This window comes from Aythya fuligula, chromosome 20, assembly GCF_009819795.1.
Source record: "Aythya fuligula isolate bAytFul2 chromosome 20, bAytFul2.pri, whole genome shotgun sequence".
NCBI lineage: Eukaryota > Metazoa > Chordata > Aves > Anseriformes > Anatidae > Aythya > Aythya fuligula.
This window is the reverse complement of record NC_045578.1, coordinates 10484859-10511409: the sequence shown is the minus strand read 5'-3', so window position 1 is coordinate 10511409 and position 26551 is coordinate 10484859. Positions and strand designations below refer to the sequence as shown.

Genomic DNA, 26551 nt, shown 5'->3' with positions numbered 1-26551 from the left:
GTCAAACAAGCTGGAATTGTTTGCCTCTCGGAAACATATAGAGCTATATACCGGGGTTTGCATCTCCTTCCCGGCCATTACCTAGTGCAGCGAGTTTCATTGGCATGGAAAGAGCAGGTAATGAGCAGGCTCCTCCAGCTCTGAGAAGTGCAGTTCCCAGCAGGAGCCTCGTGCTGCGGCGATGGGAGAGGTGCCGAGCGAGCTCTTGGAGGGGCAGCAGGATGCCGTGGGACGTGCTGCCCCGTTGTGGCCTCCCCACCGAAGGGAAATGTGTGCTTGGAGACCCCCACGGGCTGAGCAGCACCCTCATGGTGCCAGTGCCAGCCGAGGTGTGCGGGGTGTTGTGCAAATCCTGCTCAACCTGAAGCGTTCGGTGTCAGCGTCGGCCAAAACCCATCAGAAAGCGGCGCGGTCACCTCAGCCAAGTTGTTAATGTAACCTTTTGTTCTAATCCCTTTTGTTGCTGCTGATTTAGGAAAAGCCAGGAGGAGAGGAGAGAGCTGTAATTCTTTGCAGGTCAGGACCAGCATTGCTGTGGCCGCACAGGAGGCTGGCGAGGCCGGGCAGGGTGCGCAGGGCAGCGCCGAGCGGGGATGGCAGCGCAGGAGAGCTGGGGAAGGTGCAGAGGGGCTGTGGGTGAGCACCCGTCCTGGCAGCCTCCTTTCCTCCAAGCCAGCGTGCGCTGCTGCTCTGCAGAGTCACTGCCCAGACCTCTGCCTGTTCCCCAGGCCTTCTGTCCCATTTCGGTTCAGCGAGACGCGGGGCGTGCGGCAGGCTGGGCTGCGGGCCCCTAATTAGAGCAGCGCTGTCAGCCTGGCTAATTGGCGCCGCGCAGATCCCGCGGGCAGCCCCCCCGTGGTCCCCCTGGCCTCGCACAAGCCTCGCGTGTCCCCATTTGCAGTACCCCGGGCCCCTGTGCGTGTCCTGCGGAGCGCGGGCTGGCAGTTCGCAGCTCCTGGAAGGAGCTGTAAAGCCCGAGCGGCTGGCCATTTACCTCAAACAATGTGCCAGCATGGCTTAACCTTTCGGCTGGCTGCTAACAGCAGAGATCTGTCCTTTTGGTTTCATTGAAGTGCACAGCAACCTTTTAACAGCGGAGGAGCTGCGGCGACTCTTCCAGAGCGGGTGTCTGAACGCTGCTTATTGATTCAGGGGAAAGGGGGCACCCACTGTGAGTTCAGCTTCTCCTGGTGTACAGCACATAATTAAAACTTCCTGGCAGAGTAACGAATGGTTCCACCTAAGCCCTCTCCACCACCGCGCTAGCGGCTTCAGCTCCCTCAGACGCCGCTCGCCTCTCGGGACGTCCCCGTGGGTCTGGGGACGGGCTCACGAGCCGCCGTGCTTTCCAGCCCTGCTTTGTCCCGGTGAAAGCAGTAACTAAATGAAATCAGCAGCCACAACCGCCCCTCTTTAAGAGGCAGGTGTTTTAGTACTAATTTTGCCTTTGGTCTTAGGAAGATGGGTAGAAGCTGACCGTCCAGGAGAGCTGCCAGTGGTGCAGGAGCGTGGGGTAATGCAATTACCGGTTGTGAAGTGCTCAGGAGCGGCGGTGGTGAACGCTCTGCTCCCTTTACACCTCTGAACTCCTTCAGCTCGTGTTTTGCTGGCACCGGGCTGTGTTGGTGACTCAGCCCCAGCCTGGCTCCTTGGTGCCAGTAAGAGCGATGCTGCTCGGGGGGTTGGGACGGAGCGAGGGCTTGGATCCGAATGGAGACAGCTTTTAGGTCTTGGGTTGCATTTTGTTGTTGTTTTCCAAATTCCTCTTCAAATCCATCTGCTCTCCTGACATCCTTTTTATGTTGCTCGGAGGACGGGGAGGCGGTTGCATTGTGAGTGTGGTCAGGTCAAACTCCTCACTTTTATCTCCGCTCTCCTGTAGGTGATGGGCATTCGGGGAATAAAACGCTAAGAGCAGGGTTTAACAGGCCTTTGTTTGCTATTGTCCAGCTGTGCTTGAGACAGCAACAGAGACGTGAACAATAAACAGTGAAAGGAAGTAGGGCTTGTAAACAGACCCGTGTCTTTTCTTCCTATTCGTGTGTTCCTGGAATATGACAAATTCTGCTTTTCACTCCAACCACGTTGGTAAGAATAACAACGCGAGGTGCGTGCAGCACAGCTCAAAGCAGTTGTAGTTTTGGCTGTCACTTAATTTTTTTTTTTTTACTTATCTCCATCTGTGTGCACGTATATTTATGCCTGTGCGTGCGTGGTTTGCAGGCGCTGACAGGGAAGCGGCTCCGCTTGGTGACCGTCCCTCCTCAGGGCCCTGCGGCTGCGGTGCTTTAGCCTGGGCCGTGGGGACACGAGGCTGTACGGGGATCCTGCGCTGGGGATCCTGCCCCAGGACCCTCGCCCTCCTCAGGCAGCCCTTTGGGAGCAGAGCAGAGCACTGCCCTGAAGGCTCGGAAGTTTTTCTTGCCTTCTCCACCACTGCAGAGAGCCTGTTTTGATGCCTCTGTGCCGTGATGGCTAGAAGCTCACCGAACTTCTCGCCTGGATTTATTCGTGGCTGTTTTATTGCTACTTTGTTCGCTTGCAGCTCTGTGGGAAGCCGGGCACCTTCCTGTCAGAGGTTTCTTTGAAAATCTTATCTCGAAGTCACGCAGCACGTGCCAAAGCCTTCGCTTCTTTCTGCTCCCACTAGTTCAAGCTGTGACCCCGGTGTGAAAGGTTTGCATATTGGTGGTTCAGTGTGATTTGTAAGGATGTCTGAGGAAAACTTCACTGTCTCAGGTCAGCATTTTGACTTTTTTTTTTTTTTGCCCTAGTTTTTATCAGTTGGTTTTTCATGTTTTTGTGGGCTGCTTCCTGAGTCTCTGCTCAGCCCCGTGCCAGCAGCAGTGCGGCGCGGTGCTGTTGAGCAGAGAACGAAGGAGCTGGGGGCGTCGGACGAGCCTTCTGCGTGCTGTCACTCTGAGGTCAATCTTCCCACTTTCCCCTCCCCAGGTAAGCCGTAGTTTCACCGAGTGCCTGTGATCACCCTCAGGTGAGAGGCACCCCAGGGAAGGCTCGGGGTGGCAGCGGCCGGCTTGTGCCCCATTTGTTCCATCCCTCGTGAAAAAGCCACCCAGGGCTCGTGTGCCATAAAAGGAAATTTTATCTTTTTGTTTCAGATGATAAATAAGCAGCAAGTAACATCATGCTACCCTGTCCTTATTCTTTTTTTTTTTTTTTTAACCTCCAAGCACTTTGCCTTTTGGTGAGCCGTGGGCTGGTGGGAGATGCGGTTGTGGGGCTGCTCGGCACCCAGCTGTGTCCCCCCCGGCCCCGGTGAGGGTCTCCACCTACTTCAGAAGCATTGCATTGAGTAGCTGCGCTGTTCTTAATTTTTAAGCCCCGAGAGTGGCTCTCCGGCAGGAATTGCATCTGCAAAACAAAGCAGTCAGAGGCAGGCTGTCCTCCGCTCTGGGCACCTTTGGGTAGCGGCATCTCAGGGGGCGCGAATCGAGCGCTTTAAGCTGTCGGCTGTCCTCGGTGGGAAAGGCTGGAAAGTTGCAGCCTGCAGCATCCCTCGAACTCATCTGTGGCTCGTGATGTATAGCGAATGGAGATATCCATTCTGCTGAAGAGCATATAACAAAAACAATCTAACCTATTCCACCCAAATAAATAAGTCTGAAAATAAATCTCTCATTGTATTGTCTTTATAAATATCTTTTAAATTGAGTCTGAGTGACAAGACGCGGTTGAGTCACCAGAAGATCATCCCTGACAGTGTTGGAGGAGCCTTTTCAAATATATTTTATACCCCAATTGTCATCGCAGGTGTACTCATCTTGGCCGCCTGCATTCCCCTTCGCTTGCCGCAGATTTTAAAATGACAAGCGGTAGATTGCAGACGGAGATGCCTCTGAACGCCGCTCGCTTCCTCCTTGATTGGGCCTGGATGGCTGGGGAGCGAAACGTGGGGGTAGGGGGGGGGACAAGGCTCGTCGGGGCCACCTCCCGTGGCCGTGGTGGGGGCACCGAGGGGGTCTGGCCCGCCGTGACCCAGCCGGTGTGGGGTCCCCCAGCCAGCACGGCCTGCGTGTGCTTGTTAGGTTTTCAGATGTTATTTAGCTTGATTGCAGCCTCCTTACAAAAGGAGTTAAGGCGCGGATATAACAGATAATAGAACGATAAATGGCGAGGCAGGTTCTTATGAAATCAGTAAATTATTCATTTAACAGTTCCGTGCGTGCTAATTTCGTGTTGCTATGGCACCTCAAAATGGAGGAGGGAGGTCAGGCTGCACAACGCGGGGCTCGCCCAGACCACGCAGGGCTTTGTGGAAGGCAGATAACGCCTTACACACAGCCTTCAGCCCGATGATGAATTGCCTCTTTATCTGGCGTTGTCCTGGGAGATCCACGGCAGACAACTGAAAGAGATGTTTCACACTAGCTAACGTTTTTTGGAATTAGACCAAAAATCGCACATTTCAGTCTTGAAATCTGTTTAAGTATGCATTGTCTTAGTGGCATCTCTTCGCGGTCTGTCTCTGGAGATAGACAAATCACAGCAGTCTGGACGCCAACTTTCGGGGCCGCGGTAACGCGCGTGTTACTGCTCACTCTGCTCGTGCTGGTGGCCAGCAAAGAGCTGCCTGGGGACTTGAACTTTCCTCTAAGTGCTGTTGTGAAGAAGGGGACGTTCTTTACTGTTGGTTCAGAGATATTTGCTGTGACTTAACGCTTGACAGAAAAACTCCCGTGTTCTTGCTGATCCGTGGCCGTTTGCAGGTGTTGTACCGCGCTCCCCGTGCCCTGCGGTGCTGCTGCCCGTGGCTCTCGTTCCAAGGGCAGAACAGGGGCCGAAGTGCCAGGCACAAATGTCAGGCTTCCAGCCACCTGAAACTTGCAGGCAAAGCAGGACCGGTGTGGTTTTGTAGGGTGGCAATGGAAAGGGTTCTCCACTAACGCTGATTGTATCTGTTGCCTTGTTTTTTAACGGCTGCTGCTTGAGCAATGAAAGCACTTGCCCCAGGAAGATGCTCCGTGGCCAGGGGATGGTGACTGGTCGGTGTTTTCCCTAACAGGTGTTGGCTGGGCTCTTAGGTCTCCCTGCTTTCTGCGGGGCTGCAGGGGTCCTGTGCCAGGGGTCCCAGCTGGACCCTCCCAGCTGGGCCCTGGGGTGCTTGCAGGTGCCGTTCCCGATGGGTACAGGGCAGGGACAAAGCCGTCTGCAGGGTTTGTGAGGGCAAAGCCAGGTGTTTCAAAACGGGATGGAGACAGTTTCGTTGCAGGGATACTGTTGGTGGAAATGTGAGGCTTTCAGTTATCTGAGATACAGCAGCCGGGCAGAATGGGTTTGGTAGCGCAGCTGTGTCTTACCCAAACTACTGAGCGTCTGCTAGATAAATGGGATGTAGGACACACAATCCTCCAGTGTCATAAAATAAAGTCAGGTTCCCTCAGAGAGAGGGGACTCAGAGCAGCATCTCCTCCCTCCCTGCTGCCTCTGTGCCCTGCACCAGTTCCCAGCCACCTCCGAGCGCTCCAAAGAAATGGGGGAGGCTCAGGACACATGGCCAGAAGCCCGTGGAGCTGCGTTACCCGGAGGGAAGTAAGTGCTGCTCCACAGCAGTGGTACTGCTGCTGTGCTTGGTTAATTGAGCCCACTGTGAGTGTTCAGGAGCACGTGTACCTGTTTTTTTTCCCTGAGACACCAAATACAGAGAATATCTTGGTGCATGTGGGGAAGTGTTTGTGGTGTTTTGCACTGAATAAGTTTTCCTGCTGGCACACGTGCTAGCTGCTGCCGTACTTCAGGTAAGAAGATAATGATCACATCATTAAGACACTACTAAAGCTGGCATTACTTGTTAGGTCAACATATCGATCTTGACATTACGCTGCAAGATTTTTTTTAGGCGATGCCTGTCCATCCTGCCTCTAGCTCCAGGAGCAGGAAACAAGAGGGAGAGGGGAAATGCAAAACTAAACTCAACTGAAGCAACTTTACACGGGGCTTTTCCCCAAAATAAAAGCTGCCTGCTCTTGGGAAGATCTGATCCGATTGGATTAGTGGCAGGTTTCCTTTAAGTCGATGGAAATCCCAAGGGAGTTGCTGGCCTTGTGGGCGGATAGTTTGGCCCTTCTAAGTAAAGACTGTCCTTCAGCTGTTAGTGTTGGGGTGCGTGGCACCTTCCTGGGGACGGGCCGGCCGTGGTCCCTGCAGCCAGCAGCAGGAGGCAGCCCGGGCTGTGCTGCCCAGCCCTGGAGCTCAGAGCTGCAGACTTTGGGTGGTGCTTGGGGGCAGGTGGCTTTGCATCCACGTGAGTCACACCCAAAGGGCTGTGTAGAAGCACAGAGCCGTGGCAGGGCGCTCTCCCCCATCCTTCCAAAGCCCTGCGAGCCCCGTGTGCGTTCTTACCATCACCACGTGTGGGGGTCCCAGGCATCTCTGGCTCCTGCGGGTTGCTGCGGTGCCGCGGGTCAGTGCTCCAGCAGCCAGCTTCTGGGGAGCTGTCTGTGGCTGTACAGCTGTCCTTCAAAGCCCGGCGTGCTCTGCAGTGTTCCTGATACTCTGAGCATATTGGACACCTTGGAAATACCCTTCTTGTCCTTACCGCAGAAAAAAAGCCCCTCACTTTTTAATAAATTTCTACTTCTCTGGGTCCTTCTTTTGTATTGAAGCTGTCCGGGCTGGCTTCCCTGATTTCCCTTGGCTCTTTTTATCATATGCTACTTAAATAAAGGCTTTTTTGAAGAATAGCAGTGATTTTAATAATACATATGATTTTTTAATATATATATATATATATATATATGTCTTATATTACTAAACCTTTATTTGGTGTTTTAATCAAAGCTAACTGACTGCACTTTTAAAGTCAAGAGTGATTTTTAAGTCAGAAATTACAGTTCAAAACTGCACGATGTTTTTCGGTCTGACTTCCAGAGAAGCAGTGTTTACACCAGTGTTGAGCTAGCTTAATATCCCTCTCTAAATATATTTCATTAAGAAAGGTCCATATGGTGTGTCAGGGAGAAGGGGAATGCAGAGCAGAACCTGTGTCTGCCAAAGAAAACTGTTTTGATCTAATGTTCTGCATAGTACAACTTTTTTGGGGAAAAAATAAACATTGTCAGATGGGTGCTGCCAAATTTCACAATTTATCAAGAGTTTCAGGCTGTTCAGTGATATTTTTTTCTTCTGAATACTCCAGTTTCTGGAGTCTTGTGATTTACACAAGACTGTTCATTTTCATCTTTATAACATGTTGTAGAAAAAAAAAGCCTCAAAATATGGAACCAAGAGGCTCGAGTGTCAGTGAGCTAGGAAAACACTCGGCTGCGTTGTATTTCACGTCTCGTGGCGTTTTATGCGCGTCTCCGGACTCGGGGAACCTCGGAGCTGCTGTGAGGCAGGAAGGGGAAGCGGCGGCGGCGGGCAAGCAGGTGTCCTCCGGAGGAAGCCCGGTGTTTTCTCATGGTTGCCTTTCGTGTAACCTGAGCTCGTCTCTGTTTTTCACACATCCAGCAAAGTTTTCCAAGTTTGTCTAAGGTTAGTTCACACCGATAAACAAAACCTGCCACGGAGATGTACAGCACTTCATACCTTTTGGGCTTACTCCAGGAAACGTTTGGAAGGTGCCACCTAATTAGAGTCTGGGGAGTTTAAGGAGCTCATTTTGAGTTTCTGACACTGGAGACAGATGCGGGTTTGATCCTTGTGGTCTCCCAGGGGGCCAACAAGCAAATCTGGAAAGCCTGCAACTCCTGTACCAAACGGGAGGAGATCAGCAAACCGGTGGCAGCCAGGAGAGCTTCCTTCTCTTTCCTCTTGTTGAGGAAAGGTCTCGGCGAGCCAGCTGCCCCAGGATGAGGCCACAGCTGTCTGTAATTCTCAGCTCTGCCCCTCCCAGGTTGCTTCAACCTTCAGAGTGATGGGACGTGCTTCAGCTGCAGCACGATGCTGGCTCTGGGACCAGGCGTTAGCGGACACGGGCAGCCCCCCCAGTGTGCGCGCCCAGCTGCTTTGGGGCTGGAAGTCAGCCCTCCTTAACGGGGCTCCAGGAAACAGCTTTGGTGCGTTAATTAGCTGCAGGACAAGTCAATCCAGAGTAACCCAGAAGATAATGCCACAGGTTTTGGTGGGGGAGGCGGAAGGGCTGTGTCCTGATGGGCAGCAGCTCCGGTTACCTCCACGCAGCTTTTTGCATGGCCATGCACAGCGCCGCGTGTGGAGAGGCGCACGGTCTCACCCAGGCTGTTGGCAGCAAGGTGCGGGTCTATTTTTATGATATTGCACAATGATGCTTTCTGGTAGCTAGGTGTTAGAAGTCAGCAACAAGTAAATAATGTAAAATGCTCATTTGCATTAGTGACATTCTCTTGGCATGGAAGTGCTGGCAAAGCCTTTGGGCCACAGCGAGTGTATGTGAAGGAAAACCATCAGGATTCTTTGAATTTTGGTAGCATTTTGGCTGGTCATTACACAGCTCCTCCGAAGAGGCTTCCTGGGCTCTTAAAAAACCCACTGAGGAAGGGAGTAAGGAAGCAGCTGGCTATATCCACCAGGCACAGGCGAAACAAGCGGGCACGAATTTACTGTGTTGAAATACAATTTTGAAAGAGTAAGACGTGGAAGATTGAAGTAGAAAACTGAGAGATAAGGAAGAGTTAAAAGGGCCTGCGTCCTACAGCTGGGGCAGCAAGGTTAAATCTGCCTACCTGTGGCCCACTGTGGATTTAGTGGTGAGATCAGCCCCGTGGCCATACTTACGGGAGGGGTGTAAATCTCAGTGATCAAGACACTTAAATCTGGGTTAGCAGAAGCACAACACAGCAGAGAGCTCTCTTGCCTCAACCTCTTGGAGGTGGGGACAGATCCTTTTGCTTCTTCCCAAGAAGTTTTCCAGCGTGCAGCTGGCATTTGAAAACACACTATTAATAAATTTGTGAACCCTTTCATTGTTTGTTTCCACATTATTTTTCTTTCGTACTTCTTCTCTTTTTTCCCCTTGCTTATTTTAAGCATTGGTTTCAAAATGAATGCTCTGCTTACTGCCGTCCTTTATCATGTAATGTTTTCAGCAGACACTCAAGAATTAACTATGTACAATTTCCATAATACTGATTATCCCTGTTTAAGTGCTATTTTAGAGGGCATTAATTTCTGTTGCAGCAGCAGCCGCAGCACTTAGCACCACCAGCTTTCCCTCTGTGCCTGAGACTCGCTTTTGGTGTGAGCCACGACTTGGCCTGAATCGTGCATCGCCCTTGTTTTAGCCCCGTGCTCTGAAGGGAAGCAGCCAGGCAGGCTGAGGAGTTGGTGCTTTGTTTGAAGGAGGCTGCCTCTGTCACTTTTGATATCTTCTGTTTTTTGTATGCAGAAACACAAAGCACAATTAGAATACAGTTATATATCCTCATAGTTATTAAAGCTTGGATTAACATGACATAAAGTTTTGTCTGGGGAGCCTTTTGCTATGGCTCAGGGAGCATTTTTGTGTGACAGTAATAGGCTACAGTTAATATACTTGAATGATACCAGAATCTGTGTAATAAGACAGAACAAAGGGGGTTTATTTGAAGCTGAATTACAAAGGTGGAATTATCATTGTGAACGATCCACTGAGATGGGAGCTTAGTTATTGTATCTTGTCTTATTTCAGCATAATAAAGTGTAGCCAGTGAAGCAAAGTTTGAAAATACATATACGCCTCTCGGAAGGACACCTTGTCAGTCACCGGGATTGATGCATGGACCTGTCACCTTTATTCTTCACACCCAAATCCTCTCTTTGCCCATTTTTTCGCTTTGCTTGATTTACAGAGCCTGTTTGCCGTGATTCAAGAGTCTCTTGTAGCAGTTCTAGGAGAGATTCATCACCGGGCCATAATCCATTCAAATAGCTTTTGGGCAAGAAAGCCCAGGGGTTTACAACAAAATTTTAGCAGGCAGCTGTTGAGCCCTGCAGAGGAAGAAAGGGGAGGGCTTTGTTGTTCCGCAGGGCTTCCAGGAGAAAAAGGGACAGAAAGGAAAGGTTCACATTCAGTCCATGTGTAATACTGTCTCAGGGAGCAGGATGCCCTGAATTGCGGGTAGAATAAGGGGGGTTTGGCAGGGGGCTGGGTTGTTTTGCTGCATTTAGGGTCGGTGTGCTGGGCTGATGGGATCGGTCCCCTGCAGAGCACCTCGGCGTCCCCTGGGAAAACACGCCCAGAAAGCGCACCTTATTACAACAATTACATCAGCTTTTGACCAGAGAGGACGGCATCCGTAGCCAGATGCTGTTTTGTGTTTTAAAGGCTGCAATGTTCTTTCCCAGACAAGTGGGCTCCCCTGCCCCGTTGGCTGCCCCACTGGCTGCTCAGCCACGTCGGTGCTGCGAGCGAGCCCCCTGCCCGTGCCTCAAATCCCCGTTATGTGGGTGACGAGGGTGGAGGAGGAGCATCCTTTCCTTTAATTTTCATTTGTAATCTGAAGAAAATGATTTCTTTTTTCACACACATTGTTTTGATGATTTAAGTAGCTGCAGGAGGTTGAATGGCTTCAGCGTGGCTTTAAACAAAAAAAATCCCTCAAGAGAATTTTTGGTTTTTATTTTTTGCAGTAAGGTCTGAAAGAGAAGTAACGCGGTTTCAGAAACCCAGGAATCACGGCGATGCCTGTAATTCCCGTGCTGTCCAGGGGTAATTAAAAAATACAGCTGGACCTTGGTTTCAGGTGGCTGGGCAAGGCTCTGTCAAAGCAATGAGCGCTTGCCGTGCTGACACGTGTGAAACTCAATTTACCCACCACTAGCCGTAGTTCGTGGGCATTAAATCTCTCCCAACAACGTGACACTCAGGCACAGCAGGATGCGATGGCATTAGAGGAGCTCTGAGGGGCACGCAGTTAGGTTTAGGTGTGAGAGGATCCGTGCCGTGCCTCAGCCAGGGCTGCTAATTGCTTGCTTTTTAATATTGTATTCAGCCTTAACAGCCTGCTCCCCGGCAGATTGCCTTTCCCAGCACTACCATTACCGAGGAGCCCGGCCAGATTGGGAAGGGCTGGAGCAGGGGGGCTGAAATCAAGGTGGTGCTTTACAAATCCATCCCGGCAGCCCCAACTGGTGTTCCAGGCTGAGCTCTGTGATTGAGCTCAAATTAAGCGGGGTCAGGCTGCAGCAAGAGTCCCAAGTGCTGGAGTGATCAGAATGGCATTTTGAGCCCAGTGCTCCTCGTCCCATAAAACCCGTGGGCAGGAGGCAGGCGGGGAGTGCCGGGACTGATGGGCGATGGGTGCTGGTGGTGATGGTTTTCTGTGGCGAACACATTTCAGAGATGCATTCCCACAAACCTTTACCGTCCGTCTGCTAATCAAGACTTCTGGCATATTTTTAAAAGAGCCAAAGGACAAGTCTGAGCCCCCAAACAACAGGAATTGGGCTAGTGCTTCACTGGTAACACCTCTCCCTGTGCTGAGGGTGGAACGCTGCTGCAGCTCCGGGGAAGCTCCTGCTCCCAGCTCCGCCGTGTAAAGGCCATGGCAGAGCTCTTGTCTTTTCAAGAGGCTTGTGAAAGCACATCCAGGAACTTCGGCTGCCCCGTTTTTGTTGCTGATTGGTGACAACAGGACGATCACTTCTGCTGCCTGTGCGTCAGTGCCGTGAGCTGCTGGAGCAGGCAGCGCGTCTCACTGCGTGCACTGGGGATGGCAGGGCTCTGGTCCAAGGAGCAGCCTAAAAAAGAGCCATAAATCAGAAGTGAGATGAGTTTGGTGTGAGCACAGTTCTCCGAATTCCCACCTTGTTAGCAGCCAGGGCAGGAGTTGAGGACGTGGCCCTGTGCCGCAGCCTGCAGCACCTGCTGCAGGGGCCTGGCTCCGGGCTGGGTTTCCAGGAATTAAAAAAAAAAAAAAAAAAACAACACTAAACGAAAGCCCTGTTTGATATGGGGTTGAGAGACAAGCGAGGAGAGAGCTCCGTTTAGAAGAAATAGCCTGGGAAAAGTATTCTTTAATATGCAAGTCAGTAAATGAAAAGAACAATAAAAGGAAAAAGGATCTAGCAGGAAATAAAATGAAACTTTTTTTCATTACAGTGAAAGAAAACTTAGATGAGTTTTTCTTTGCTAATAAACTACGCTGTTTCATTTTGCAGCTGAGCCTTTTTCTGAAGCTGACTGTGGCAATTGTTCATACTTGTGGGTTTTTTTTTAAACTCCGGGCAATAAAAAAAGCCCTTCATGCATCAGGAAGCATAGTAACGCAATACTTGTCTTATCTGCACACTTATTCAGCAGGTATTTACAGAAGGGCAGTAGGAAGCTCTTTAAACTCTATCCTGTTACTTTGCTCAGGATGTTGCTTCATCAGATCTGTTTAGCTGGGGCTGTCCAACACTGGGGCTGTGCTCCAAAGGCATCTTTGAAGACCCACACCTTGGTTTCCCGTGAGCAGGGTTTTTCTCTCTGTGCTCTGTAACAGGCAAAGCTCTGAGCAAGGCTTTACTGCGTGGCTTGGGGGCACTGAACGAAAGCTGTAGCTTATTGCTGCTCATTTAGTGGGTAAGGAAACCTGCACTTTAATGGTTTTTGTTTATACTCTCGAATGTGGCGGAGGGGCACGTGGTTGCTTTATTTCTTCTGCAGGTTTTGTGGCCAGGTGAGGAGGAGCTCAGGGTAACGCAACGATGCAGGACGCGGCCCTGTTACTGCCATGAGAGTTGTGGGGTGCTGGTGCCTCGATTCCAGACAGTGCTTAGAAGGAAAATGTTAAAATAAAATTGTTCTGTTCAAATAACACATCTTGCGCTTAATTGGACTTAAAATTGAGCCACACTTAACAGGAGTTCTCACGTATTAGGGATTGCTCCCGAAACAGTCAGTGCCTGATTCGGGGTCCAATGTATTCCACTTCAGCTGGTGCTCGGAGAGATGAGTTCTGATGCTCTTTCTGGCATGTGGCTTTTAATGGTCTCTCTGCATCTAGTTATTTGGCATGTTTGTTTGTAGTAAACAAAACAGCTGCTCGCTTTTTAGCGTTGCATCAGTAGGGAAAATGCTGGGTTTGGAAAGAAAAGGCTGCACGCTGTACGCAGCGCACTTCATCCGAGGACCTGCAAGTGCTCCGCAAATATTTGAAGCTCCCCTCGCCACCAAGGGAGGCTGGTGCCTTGCTTGTTCTGGGCATTGTGCTGCCCGCCTGGAGCCCGGGGAGGCCGGTGGCAGGGCTGGAGGAACAGCCAAGGCCTGGAGATTTGGATCTTCCCAGATTTGGATCTTTGGAGCTTCCCAGATATGTGCAGGGCAGGCAGCACGGCTCAAGTATTGTTTGGAAAAGAAAACAGATTGCAACTTTGCAGTGCTAATATGCAAACGAGCACTGTGAAGGGAGGAAGAATTATTTCTGCTGACGGCAGCTAATGTGCCGTGAAAGTAAAATCACAAACTGCCTCGCACCTGGCTTGCTGAAATGCTGAAGGAGCAATGTTCCACCCGGTGCTCCGCGGCCGCAGCGCTGCAGAGCCGTGTGAGCAGGAGAGGTCGGCCCGTGCCTGCCCCTGGCTCCTGCCAGGGCGTTTGGGTGGATGGGGAGACTCCTGAACGCTGGTGGGGCTGCTGAGACTCCGTCTGAGAGCCCCTGCCTGAGTAAAGGAGCTGGGATGAACTTCAGTGTTGTCAGCTCTTGTGGCTGTGCCTTTGCTCTTGTGCTGCTTGATAGATTTAAGCTTCAGTTCGGGGTGATGTGGTGGTACAGAGATCTCCGCATTCACTTTCTAAAGATCAAAAGTGCTCCTTCGTTTCACCTGGAGAAGCTTAAAAATGTAAACCCTCATGTGTGAGTGCCAGAAACAGAAAGAATATTTAAAAATTATTGTGCACATTGAAAAGTATTGCGTGCGTTTGTCGTATGTTTTTGTCTGGTGATAACTCCTGTAGGCAGGGGGAGAGGGCAGAGGGCTGGGAGCAGAGCAGAACTCACAAGAAAATGGGGAAAGCACTTGAGAGAAGTTACTCTGTAGAAAATTAATGCATAATGCACATGTATGCATGTGTATGCATATGGGGAGGCAGGATGCCTTGTATAGATAGAAGAAGATGCATGTGAGAAGTCGGTCTCCTGATTCTGGCAGGGAAATAGAGGTCGAGATTTCAAGGATTGTGTTGGCCCTGGGACCACACATGGGTCACTTCAAGTGGCTGTAGCCTGAGTTCCCTTTGAGTCCCACCCTCTTCCTTGTCTATGAGGTGGGTAAAACACAAGGGTGTTTTGAGGCAGGGTGAGCTGGATGCTTGTAAGCCAGTTTGGAGGCTCTCCAGCAGACGTTTTGAACGAGATGTGTCCCTGCCTCTCTGTGCAGGGCAGCAGTGGGAGGCCTGGGAGGGAGTGGGGTCAGGATATACTCCTTGTCCTACGCTGTAACGCGTATAGCAGTGTTTCTAGTTGTTGACGTGTGTTTTAAAGTTATCAGTTGCTCCCTGTCTCGTCCTGTAGCATGGACCAAGTTTGATCACAGAAGAAATTCCTGTGGCACTGATTTCTGACAGAAATATGGATTGGAGTCGCTGCTCTAATTCACAAGTACATTTTGTTAACCAAGTGTTACAGCTTCATGTAAACACGTGTATCGTGTGGCATCGGATCAGTCTGCCTCAAGAAACGGGTACGGACGTCTGCTTTGTGTCCTCTGTTGCATTAGCTCGTGCTGTTTTAAAGCAAGCAGCTTCAGAAAGGGGGGTGAGGCCTGCTGCTGCGCTTGTCCCTGTGTGTGATGGGGACGCCCAAAATGCTGGAGAGGGAGGAGGTGAGCGTCTCTGTGCCCCACTGTGGTGTGGGGTCTGCCCTCGGCAGTGCTCGTGGGGCTGACCCTTGCTGTGGGGCTGGCTCCGACTGCTGCTTGGGCTGCCCCTGCTGTGGATGCTGCTTGTGGGCAGAAGCCACTGCGTGGCGATGGCTCCCCCTGGCCTGGCACAGGTGACAACCCGTACCAGTGCTGAGCCACGGCCATACTGGTGCTGGCCACCTCGGGACCTGCCAGCTGTGGGTGATTTACTGCTGCAGCAGCGGTGTATTTGTCTCCCTGTCGAGCTGCAGAGGTAATGGTGTCTCCTGAGGGTAATTAACACAGAGATGCCGTGGTGCTCAGATGCTGCCTTCTGTGGCCAGGTCCGTGCCTGTGTTATGCTGGTGGACAAAAAAGGGGTCATCCTGGAAGCTTTTGCTTTATTTATAAGGCATTTGTCATCTGTGTTGCCATCCAGACATGTTTCAAGTGCATCGTCCCTGAGTGGCACCGCTCCAGGCCCTGAGGTGATGGAGGCCACGGGCCTTCAGGCACCACTCTGAGGACAAGACGCCGCTCTTTGTGGTGAAATTTGTAGTTCATTGTTTAGTTTACCCTAGCTCTGGGGGTTTGTGCTCCTACTGACCACGTCCAGCCCCCGGTGCCTGCTGTGGGGGCTGCCTGCACCCTCAGCACCCTTCTCCATGGGGGTCTTGCAGCAGGGCCCTGTGGCCTCCTGAGCCACGGCCTCCATGCTGGCTCAGCCACCTCTGTTACTTTGCTTCAGAAAGGCAGCACTGGAACCTATTTCCCCGTCAAGCTAAGCAGACCCAGGGGATGGCTGTCATTAGACCTGGCTGCGGGACTTGATTGCAGAGGAGATCAGAGCAGGCCCAAGGCTTTGCTCCGGCCCAGGCAGGCTGTTCTGTCTCCGTAAAAGCACAACAAATACGTTCGTGCCCTGAAGCCAAGGAGGGAGCGATGCTGTGATGGTTCTGTGCTGCTCTCGTCTGCAGCTTGATTTCCATCACGAAAGGCGTCCCTGAAGCAGGGGGTGACAGGCACCTGGAGACCAGGGACACCTCGGGCACTGCCGGTGCCTGGATGCTGTTAGGAGTTGTGAAGCCCTCTCCTAGAGAGGCTCGTCCTGCCTCCCCCTTTCTTGCAGCGACCTGTGCACCTCCCTGGTGGTGCTTCCCAGCCTGGGTATTTTGTACCTTTGGAGAAATGTCCCAGGAGCTTACACAGTGCCTTCCGTTCTGCTGGATGCAGGGGGTCATCGACTCAAGGTGACGTTGCACTGTCCTACTGGCACTGGCCCTGTTTGCTTTCTTCCTTCCTGTTCTCCCTGCCTTCTCCACAGCTGGTCGTGTAGTGCCCAGCAATCCCTGTTGCCAGAGAACTGCTCTGATGTTTCCAAGTGCTTTTTCCAAGAGCCTTGACTTCCCACTCGGTGGTGTTAGGTAATGTGTGGCAGGCCAAAAGGGAAACTCCCAGGAGTCCTCACGGAGCTTATAACCTGGTCAGAGAGTGACAAACTACCTCGCTTTCATCAATACTTCATTTTATTAAGGAATTAGCATCAAGGAATTCATGAGAAATTGTGCATGGAGTCATGTTTAATTTGTCCTACTGTGGAAAGCTTTTTTTTTTTTTTCCTTCTGGAGGGCATTAGTCACTCCAGCATCGCCCTTGGTAGGGTAAGTGTTCATAGAATCATAGAATCATAGAATATCCTGAGTTGGAAGGGACCCTTAAGGATCATCAAGTCCAACTCTCGACACCGCACAGGTCTACCCAAAAGTTCAGACCATGTGCCTAAGTTCACAGTCCAATCTCTTCTTAAATTCAGACAGGCTCGGTGCAGTGACCACTTCCCTGGGGAGCCTGTTCCAGTGTGCAACCACCCTCTCTGTGAAGAACCCCCTCCTGACGTCCAGCCTAAATTTCCCCTGCCTCAGCTTAACCCCGTTCCCGCGGGTCCTGTCACTAGTGTTAATGGAGAAAAGGTCTCCTGCCTCTTGACAACCCCTTACGAGGAAGTTGTAGACTGCGATGAGGTCTCCCCTCAGCCTCCTCTTCTCCAGGCTGAACAGGCCCAGTGACCTCAGCCGTTCCTCGTACGTCTTCCCCTCAAGGCCTTTCACCATCTTCGTAGCCCTCCTCTGGACACTTTCCAACAGTTTCATGTCCTTTTTATACTGTGGTGCCCAGAACTGCACACAGTACTCGAGGTGAGGCCGCACCAGCGCAGAGTAGAGCGGGACAATCACCTCCCTTGACCTACTAGCGATGCCGTGCTTGATGCACCCCAGGATACGATTGGCCCTCCTGGCTGCCAGGGCACACTGCTGGCTCATATTCAACTTGCTGTCTATCACGACCCCCAGATCCCTCTCTTCTAGGCTGCTCTCCAGCGTCTCATCGCCCAGTCTGTACGTGCAGCCAGGGTTTCCCCGTCCCAGGTGCAGGACCCGGCACTTGCTCTTATTGAACTTCATGCGGTTGGTGATCGCCCAGCTCTCCAACCTGTCCAGATCCCTCTGTAAGGCCTTTACGCCCTCACTTGAGTCCACAACTCCTCCAAGTTTGGTGTCATCAGCAAACTTGCTCAAAATACCCTCTATTCCTACATCCAGATCATTTATAAAAATATTGAAAAGTACCGGCCCTAAAATGGAGCCTTGAGGGACCCCACTGGTGACCGCCCGCCAGCCTGACGCAGCTCCATTTACCATAACCCTTTGGGCCCTGCCCGTTAGCCAATTGCTCACCCATCGTATGATGTTTTTATTTAGCTCTATGGTGGACATTTTGTCCAGTAGGATCCTATGGGAAACCGTGTCAAAAGCCTTGCTGAAGTCCAAAAAAATCACATCAGCTGGTTTCCCTTGGTCCACCATACGGGTGATCTTATCATAAAAGGAAATCAGGTTAGTTAGGCAGGACCTACCCTTCACAAACCCATGCTGGCTGGGACCAATGACTGCTTTGTCCCCCAGGTGCGCCTCAATGAGTCCAAGAACCAACTTCTCCATGATTTTACCAGGCACTGACGTGAGACTGACAGGCCTGTAATTGCTAGGGTCTTCTTTCTGACCCTTCTTGAAAATTGGCACAACATTTGCCAGCTTCCAGTCTACTGGGACCTCTCCAAATTCCCAGGATCGTTGAAAAATAATTGATAGAGGTTCCGCAATGACATCCGCCAGCTCTTTCAGCACCCGGGGATGAATCCCATCCGGACCCATGGACTTGTAGGGATCCAGGTGGAGTAGCAAATCCCGCACACGTTCAGGGTCAGTTGGGAGTTTGTCATCCCCACCGTCCCGGTCCTCCAGCTCAGGGCACCCTGGGTCCCGAAGCCCATCATCGGCATTGAAGACAGAGGCAAAGAAGGCGTTAAGCGTCTCTGCTTTGCCTACGTCATCGTCTGTGAGGAGACCTTCCCTATCAAGGAGCGGCCCTATGTTTTCTTTAGTTCTCCTTTTTCCATTTACATATCTAAAAAAACCCTTTTTATTTTCTCTCACAGACACAGCCAGCTTCAACTCTAGCTGTGCTTTGGCCACTCGAACTTTCTCCCTACAAACACGAACAGCATCCCTGTATTCTTTCCATGACGCCTGGCCCTCCTTCCAGTAGCGAAACACTCTCTGTTTCCGCCTAATCTCCATTAGAACATTCCTGGTCAGCCACGCCGGCCCCCTGCCCCGCCTGCCTGACTTGCGATATTTTGGAATTGCCTTATCTTGTGCTTCTAGGAGGCATCGCTTAAAGAGTGACCAGCACTGGTGGACATCGAGGCCTTCAAGAGCAGTTTCCCAGGGGACCTTACTGACTAGTTCCCTGAGCAGCCTGAAGTCCGCTTTCCCCATATCTAGGGATGAGGTTTTGGTGGCACTTTTCCTTCTGTCACCATAAATTTTGAACTCAACCACTTCATGGTCGCTATGACCGAGGCGGCCACCAATCACCACATCTCCCACCAGACCCTCTCTGTTTTCTAGCAACAGGTCTAGGAGGGCACCTTTCCTAGTTGGCTCCGTTAGCACCTGTACCAAGAAGTTATCATCTAGGTGCTTCATGAACCTCCTGGACTTGCTCGTGTCAGCCGTGTGGCACTCCCAGTTAACGTCCGGCAAGTTGAAGTCCCCCATAAGGACAAGGGGAGTTAATCTCGAGGCCTCTCTTAGTTCTGTAAAGAATAATTTATCGGCGCTATCGTCCTGGCTGGGTGGTCTGTAATAGACTCCCACAACGACATCCCCTTTATTCGTTCGTCCCTTGATCCTTACCCAGAGGCTCTCAACTTTGCCATCGCCGACCTGAAGTTCCACACAGTCCAGCCCCTGCTTCACATACATCGCCACCCCACCACCTCGCCTACCCTGCCTGTCCCTCCTGAAGAGCCTGTAACCATCTATCGCAACACCCCAGTCACAGGACTCATCCCACCAGGTTTCGCTTATGCCGATGATGTCATAGTTGCGGGACTGGGCCAGGACTTCTAGCTCATCTATTTTATTCCTCATACTGCGTGCGTTTGTGTAAAAGCACTTCAGGTGCGTCTCCTTACACTCAGCACCTTGTGGATCTGACCAAAGGACCCCACTGGCACACAGCCCCTCTGATTCTAGCATACCATCCCTCAGGTCTTCACCGGCTTGCCTGGTTTTAGCCCCTTCCCCCTTCGACTCTAGTTTAAAGCCCTATCTATCAGCCCTGCCAACTCCTGACCTAAGATCCTTACCCCTCTCCGAGAGAGGCGCATCCCATCCGGTGCCATCAGGCCCGGTGTAGCATAGACCTTCCCATGATCAAAGAAACCGAAATTCTGCCGGTCACACCAGTCTCGAAGCCACGAGTTTATGCGAACAGTACGTCTTTCAGCTTCGATCCCCCCTATCGGAAGGACAGAGGCAAACACCACCTGCGCCCCTGATCCTCTAAGTAGTCGCCCCAAATCCCTAAAGTCTCTTTTGATCGCCTTCGGACTTCTCGTTGCTACTTCATCGCTACCAGCCTGAAAGACCAGTAGCGGGTAGTAGTCAGTGGGCCGTACCAGGCGCTTGACTTTCTTGGCAAAGTCTCTCACCCGAGCCCCAGGGAGGCAACAGACTTCTCTGCGGGTTGGGTCCGGTCGGCATATCGGTCCCTCTGTCCCTTTCAGGAGGGAGCCCCCCATAACAATAGCCCTTCTTTCTTTTTTGAAGGATGATGTGGCAATGCGACGTGTAGGTCGCATTGTCTTAGGCGCCCCCTCCAACTGGGACGGGTGTTTGTCTACTTTGTCATTTAGATTGTCTTGCTCTAGTCCTTCATATCGATTATTTAAGGGTAGATGAGAAGGTGAGGTGGGCAGAGAGAGGGCTCGCCTACCACCCCGAATAGGCACCTGCCTCCATTCCCCCCCTTGATCTAGGTCTCCTCCCGCTGCCTGGCTGGAGGAGTGAACCTCCGTCTTCTGCGTAACAGGAGACGCCTGTGCCGTGGTAGTCTCGTGAACCTGCCTTAGAGAGGGTAGAGCGCACCTCCACCAGTCAATTTCCCTCTCTGATTCCCTGATGCTCCTGAGCCTGTTCACCTCCTCCCGGAGCTCCGCTACCTGGCTGAGCAGTTCTTCAACCTGGGCACACCTCCCACAGGCATACCCACCACTGCTGTCGGAGACCGACAGAAGGCTGGGGCACACTCTGCAGCCCAGGACCTGGACGGCTGCGTGTTTCCCCGAGCCCTCCGTCTGAGTAGCCACACTGGTGACCGTGGCTGGAGATGCCTCACGAGATGCGGAGGCCACGGTTTTCTGCCTGGTCGATACCATGGTCAGGTTCTACGCCAGCAGGTTACAAGCACCGAAGGGAGAGGCAGCTGCAACAGAGCGACGATGAGCCCCCCGCTCGCCCTGCCCGCGCGAACTGCCGCGCAAACTGCCACGCCCTTCGACGTGCCACGCCCTGTTTGCCCGTCCTGTTCGCCGCGCTCCTGGTCGCTCGCGCTCCCTAGGGGCAGCTTTTAGCAGCCTGGGAGGGGGCGCTGCTGGCTCCGCCCTCGCCTCGTCAGCCTCCCTCGCGAGGACAACGTCTTGGCTTTTCGCGGGAGCGTTTTGAAGTCCAGGAGTAGCCACTGTGATTTTTGGCAAGCAATTGGGATGCTCTTTGCCATGTCACGGCTGGTGAGCAAGCCCCGAGATTAACGTGATTGAATGACTGTTTTAATTTCAGCCCCGATGGAGCAAAATTAGTTACAATGATATGTGTGTGTTGAATAAAATTGTAGTTTTATTAGCTATAATTGCTGAAGAAGACTTTTTAAAGACTTGACTGCTGGGGGGAAAGATTGCTAGCACTGGAATTTGTTCTTGCACGGTATGGCATTGATTATTATCGCGGCGCATAATGGGCTGGCCCCTGGTTGGTAAGTTGTCACTGTGCAATGCTGGGATGCACCCAGCGAGGGACCCCACCGTGTGTCCCCAGCCCCTGGGGAGCCCTGCACGACTCGTGACCGATCCGCAGAGGTTGCCAGCCTGGTGCCATGCACCCGTGGCCACAGAGCAGTCACAGTTGGTGCTTTTGGCCCTGTCAGTCCCCAGCCGAGGAGGTGGTGGCCATCGGGTGCAGTGGGATGGGGACCTGCCACCTCTTGGTGGTCACCTCCTCTCTGCTGGGCTGCAGCTCCTGAGCAGGGGCTGCACTGGGAGGAGGAGGGGGTGCTCGTGATGGAGAGAGAGGAAAAGGTTAAAGTATTTGTTTCTTTGTTTAATTCCATTGTAATCAAACCCAGGGGCCTGGTGTGGAGGAACAATTTTTTCTAACTGTCTGGCATGCGATATGCATTTGTCTTAATTTATGTGGGGGGAGGTTGTAAATCTGCAGAAGCGCAGTGCTGGCGCTTAGATTTCACATGCGTATTTAAAATAATAGCACCTGACAGTTTACTAGGAGCTAAGAGGTTTTTCTGCTTCAGAAAGCAAAATATTGTAAGAGTTGTGCAGTTTGTATAAATAATTTGAGGAATTAGGCCAGAATATCCAGCACACCTCTCTGGAAGAGCAGAAGATGTGATAGACCTGTAATGTTTACAGACCTGGGGCAGAGGGGTAGGAACGCAGCCCAGACACGGAGCTGAATGTCAGCCCTTTGTAATTTCTTTTCTCCGAGGACCTCATCTCAGTTGCCACAGCGTTCGGTTGCGGTGTGTCATTTCATTTCCCTGGCCTCATTCTGCTTTACCTTGAAGGGATGGAAAAGGTGGCTGGAGAGTGCTGGAGGTGAGCAGCCCCTGCCAGATCCCTCACAGCTCTGCCGTGGGGTCCTGGGGGCAGGCAGGAGGGCCCCCACCTGCTCTGGATGTGTCGGGAACTCGGGTTTTGGGTCAGGACAGGCTTTGCTGGGCTGGACGACGACTAGAGGCTGCTGCGTGGTCATGAGTTACAACTATGAAAGTCGGTGGTTTCCCCATGGAGGTTTTACTGAATGAGCAAACTTGGTTCAAAGGGAAAAAAAAAGAACTTGGAACATGAAATAGGGGCTGCTCCTCCTCCCCTGCAGCATGCAGACACCCTGTAAATAACCACCAGCTTTACCAGGTGCATTCACAGGAGCTGCCCCTGGGCAGATGGAGCAGCGGCAGCACCCGGAGCTGTGCCCTGCCCGGCCGTGCGGGTGGCTCTGCAGGGGCGCACACTGGTGGTGCCTCCTCTCCCCCCCAAACTGCTCCCTTTTATGGGGGGTTTTCCTGGGTCCTGGGTCCCATTCCTGATCCCAGAGCTTCCCCAGTGGCCCTGTGTGGTGGTCCCGCAGTGAAGAGGCACTGTGGGGTCTTCGCTGGCTCCAGGGGAACCAGCTACAATTTTTGGTCTGATTTCAAATGCCTTGGCTCAGCGTACAAATCTGGGTTGTAGAACAAGACCAGAAGTGAAGTTTCCCAGAAAATGTCCAGTTTCAGTCATTCCAGCTTTCCAGCGAGGTTTTCGCTGATTTCGGTGGCAGCAGCTGTGGTGGCTGATTCAAATTGCTGTCCTCCGGAGAGGCACCGAATTGCTTCCGAGCTCTGTAGAAGATTCAGGCTGTTCATTAAGGTGTGAGCGCTGATGGGCTGCCACCAGGTTTGATCATCTCTGACCGCTCAGGACTGCCCTGCAGAAAACGAGAGGAGTTGAAAATCCCTCAGAGGAAAGTGGGAGGAATGAAAGGAGAATATTGTGCATTCGAGTTCTGGCTGGGTCAGTTGCATTAAATTCAGAGCCTTTCTGAGTACAATTAATAGTCATTTTATTTAGGTCATCCTGGTTTTGTCGCTTGAAATACATGTCGCCATTAAGGTGGAGGAAAATCAAATACATTTATCTCTGTGAAGCCTTTTGTGAACTGGTTGGGCATATTTTAAATAACCCAGGGAACTGTTAGGATTATTAAAGCCTTTGGCTCCTCCAATTTTTTTTTCTTTCCTCCTCTTATTCCCTATTCCTCCTTCCAGGCAGTGATTAAAGAAGTAGGTATGGCCCTTCCTCCTCTTAGAGCCCCAAGTGGATCGGAAAAAAAAGGTTAAATAAACTAAAACCCATTACTTAGGCTTTATGTAAGAAACTGGGTCTAAATTGGATGTGTGTGGGGCATGCAGGGACAGGGGAGAAGGATTCCAGACTTAGGAAGCGTCCGTGTGCTCCTGGCATTATCTGGCAGGTCCGTCTGTCTTGTCTTTGCCCTAAGTGCGAAGACTTTGTGTTTCTTTTATAACACTCTCCCATTTGATGCTCATTATTACTTAGGATTCATCAGCTCCTTTCAGCCTCCACGTTGAGTCAGAGTGCGTTGGAGGATGGGCACCCGTTTCGGGGTTGCCCGGTGCTCCTGACCACTGGCTCCATGCCACAGGGCATCCTCATGGTCACAGGCAGCCCCTCAGGGGCTCCGGCTGCTGGCTGGGGGCTGAGACCACGGGGCTGAAGATGGGGATGGGGATGGGGAGGGCAGCTCTGCCACCAGCAGTCCTCTGCTTCTGGTGGGAACCGGGGCTGCTGCTGAAGCACACGGGGCTGAAATTACCCCGGCTTCCAGGAGCACTGGGTGCTGCAGAGGTGGCCTGAAACGCTGCCCAGGCCCTGTAAAACCCCTGCAAGTAGCTGCAGGTGGCTGATCTTGCTTTGGGGTGAAGCTCTCTGCTCTGACTCCCCTGCCTGAGGTACGGAGGCTGTGTCCTCTCTGGCCCTTGGGGTCTGCGGTAGGCAAATGGTCCTGGGCGCATCCCTGCCAAGCCTCGGAGCTGGGATTGTCTCCAGTCCTGTTTCGGGCCCTGCAGAAAACTTCCTTCTTTTCAGCAAGGCGTGAGCTGCATGTTTTGAGGTGAGATCTGGAAAACTCGCTGTTCGAGCATCTTTAAAACACCGGGCAAGCAAAGGAACCTGCTCATGGAGGAGGGGGTTAACTGCTGGGCAGCCGCAGCTCCCGAGCCTGCTCAAGTTTCATCGAGTTGCATCTACGTTGTTTTTCTTCCCTTGAAATAGGGATCAATTTGCTTACTACAGGGTTTACTGCCGGTTACCTTGACTGTGTCCCTTATTTCTCCTTGATGAAAACTTGAACAAGCCGCTTGTGTTTGGTTCACGGAGAACCGTGAGAAACGGGCTGCGTGTGTGAGGCAGTGTGGTTTTCTCATTCTATTCAGCCCTTTGTATATTCAAATTCTTCTAGTTTCAGTTCTTGCTGTTCTGCCAGATTTCCATACCATTGATGGGCTTTCTGCATTAATAAGTTTCTTTCTCCCCCTCCCTCCCATACCCTCACCACCTTTTTGCAACTGGTGAAAAGTTTTTTCTAAGCGCGCTGCCCTCTCCATATTGATTTTCTTCTCCTGCTTGTCTAACCGGCTCTTAGATGTTTTATTTTGCAAAGCGTTAATAGAATTTTTCTTTTGCCGTTGCACTCTATCTATTCAGGAGGTTTCAAGAAGTCTCATTGTGTCATTGGACTATAGAGGAAAGAGGCTATTCTTCTGGTACAATGGCTGCCCTAAAAAATAACGCAGGGTGGGGTAAACTCAAAAAGGGCAGAGACGGAGATAAAATGTTCTGACCTTAGGAGACAGAAAAGATAACCAATTAGACATTGTTGAAAGGGCACCAGCTGGCCTGACGAACACCCCCCTGATTAGTTTTTCTTAAGGGCGTGCTCGGGCCGGAGCTGAAGCTCAGCTGCGGGGAGCCAGCTCCCCCCTGCCAGGTTTTGGGGTTGAACCCTGGGTCTGAGCCTTCCCCACGGAGCTGTGTGCCCGGCTCTGGCCCCAGCAGTGGGTGCAGGGGGAGCCGCGCTCCTCGGGGTCCCGGCCAGCCCCACGGAAATCTCCTGGCTTAGCCCCCGCAGCCTTGGCTTGTTACTGCTAATAAGGGTTTATTTGCGTAAAAAAGATCCCTGCCAAGATCATCATGCTGGCGGAGCGGGGCATGGGTACGCATGGCACAAAACCCTGTTTGCTGGGGGGGAGATGCCAGTGGGACCTCCAAAGACCTCGGAGGTTTCTCAGGGCTCTGGGGTGGGACTCGAAGCAAGGACTTGGTGGGGGAGAGCCGCCTGGTAAAGCTCCTGGAACAGAGCATTTGGGTAAAGGGTGGTCAGCAGCCTGCCTGGCCCGAGGCAGCCACAGAGCCGTAGGGAGCAGCACGAGGTGCAGGGCGTAATGCTGGTTCCCAGCAAGGCCAGGACCTGCGGGAATGAAAGATAAAGATTGCTGCAGCAGCGGAACCTCAGAGCAGAGATAAGTGGTTTTGGAAGGGTGAAGGGGAGCCCTGTCCTTATCTGCCTTCCGACAGCACTCAGACTTGTGAGTTTTCTTCTTCAAAGCGAAGAAAGACGGCAGGACAAATGGCTTTGTGCCTGATGTGGTTTGGAGTTTTCAGTGCCTCAGCATCTCTGGGTCTTGTTCACGATGGGTGTTCAGGAGGCGTGCCATTCTCCGTCTCAGGGTGTTGCTATCACATTCTGCAAACTGCTCTGGAAAAGTTAAGGACGAGTTAACCAGAGACAGGTTTTAATAACCTCCAGGTATACCGTGAGGTTTTGCGGCACTGCTTTTTTATTATATCGTGGAATGTGTTTTCGTACAGTAGTTAAGAGAGGCTCAAGCTGTGTTTTTACCACCTTCTCCAAATCAGTCTCTGCTCAGCCAAGGCTGATACCGTAATTTAGCCCAGCAGCAGGCTGAGTGCCTGCTCCCCTGCATAGGAACCCTCCAGGCAAACCGGACTCCCCGAGCCGGGAATTTTAACCAGGTGGGAGCCTTCAAATCCTGCTCTAATTCCAAGACTGTGTTAGGGCAGCAAAATCTGGCACAGGCACCCAAAGCGATCCCAGCTTGGCACGAGGTGCTGCTCCTCTGCCCTCCGCAGCAGCCCGTCAGTGCAGGGACACCGATGGGACTTGAGCTATGCTGGAGGAGAAGCTGCGGCTCCGCGTAGCTGGGGCTGCTCCCCGGCCTGATTTGCTGCATGAACACGTTGGCAGGAAGGAAGAGGTCAGCACCGAATGCGCACAAGCTGCTGGGGTGAAAAGGAGACCCTTTGGTGGCACTGCGCTAGGTGAAGAGAGGGTGTCACTACATCGTCAGTCGCTTTTCCTGAGATAAATGATTTATAGAAATCCAGAATATAAAAGCGTGAAAATCTCATCGAAGTTACTGAGGGGGAAAGAAAAAAAAAAAAAAGCTTAAAAAGATGACCTTCCCCCAATGTTATCTTCAATTAAGCAGTGATGCAGGTTCTTGTCAACCCCTGGTTTAAAACAAGGAATAGGAGGAATAGGAAGGGTGTACGTTTTTTCAGAAGTTTTTTCAGGAAGGCTGCACAGGACCT

The 26551-nt window shown here is 51.8% G+C and overlaps 1 protein-coding gene across 6 annotated transcripts in view; it reads left to right on the top strand.

Annotated features, from left to right (window-relative positions):
• MSI2 (musashi RNA binding protein 2) overlaps positions 1-26551 on the top strand; it is a 228420-nt gene that overhangs the window by 112596 nt on the left and 89273 nt on the right. The window lies entirely within an intron of this gene.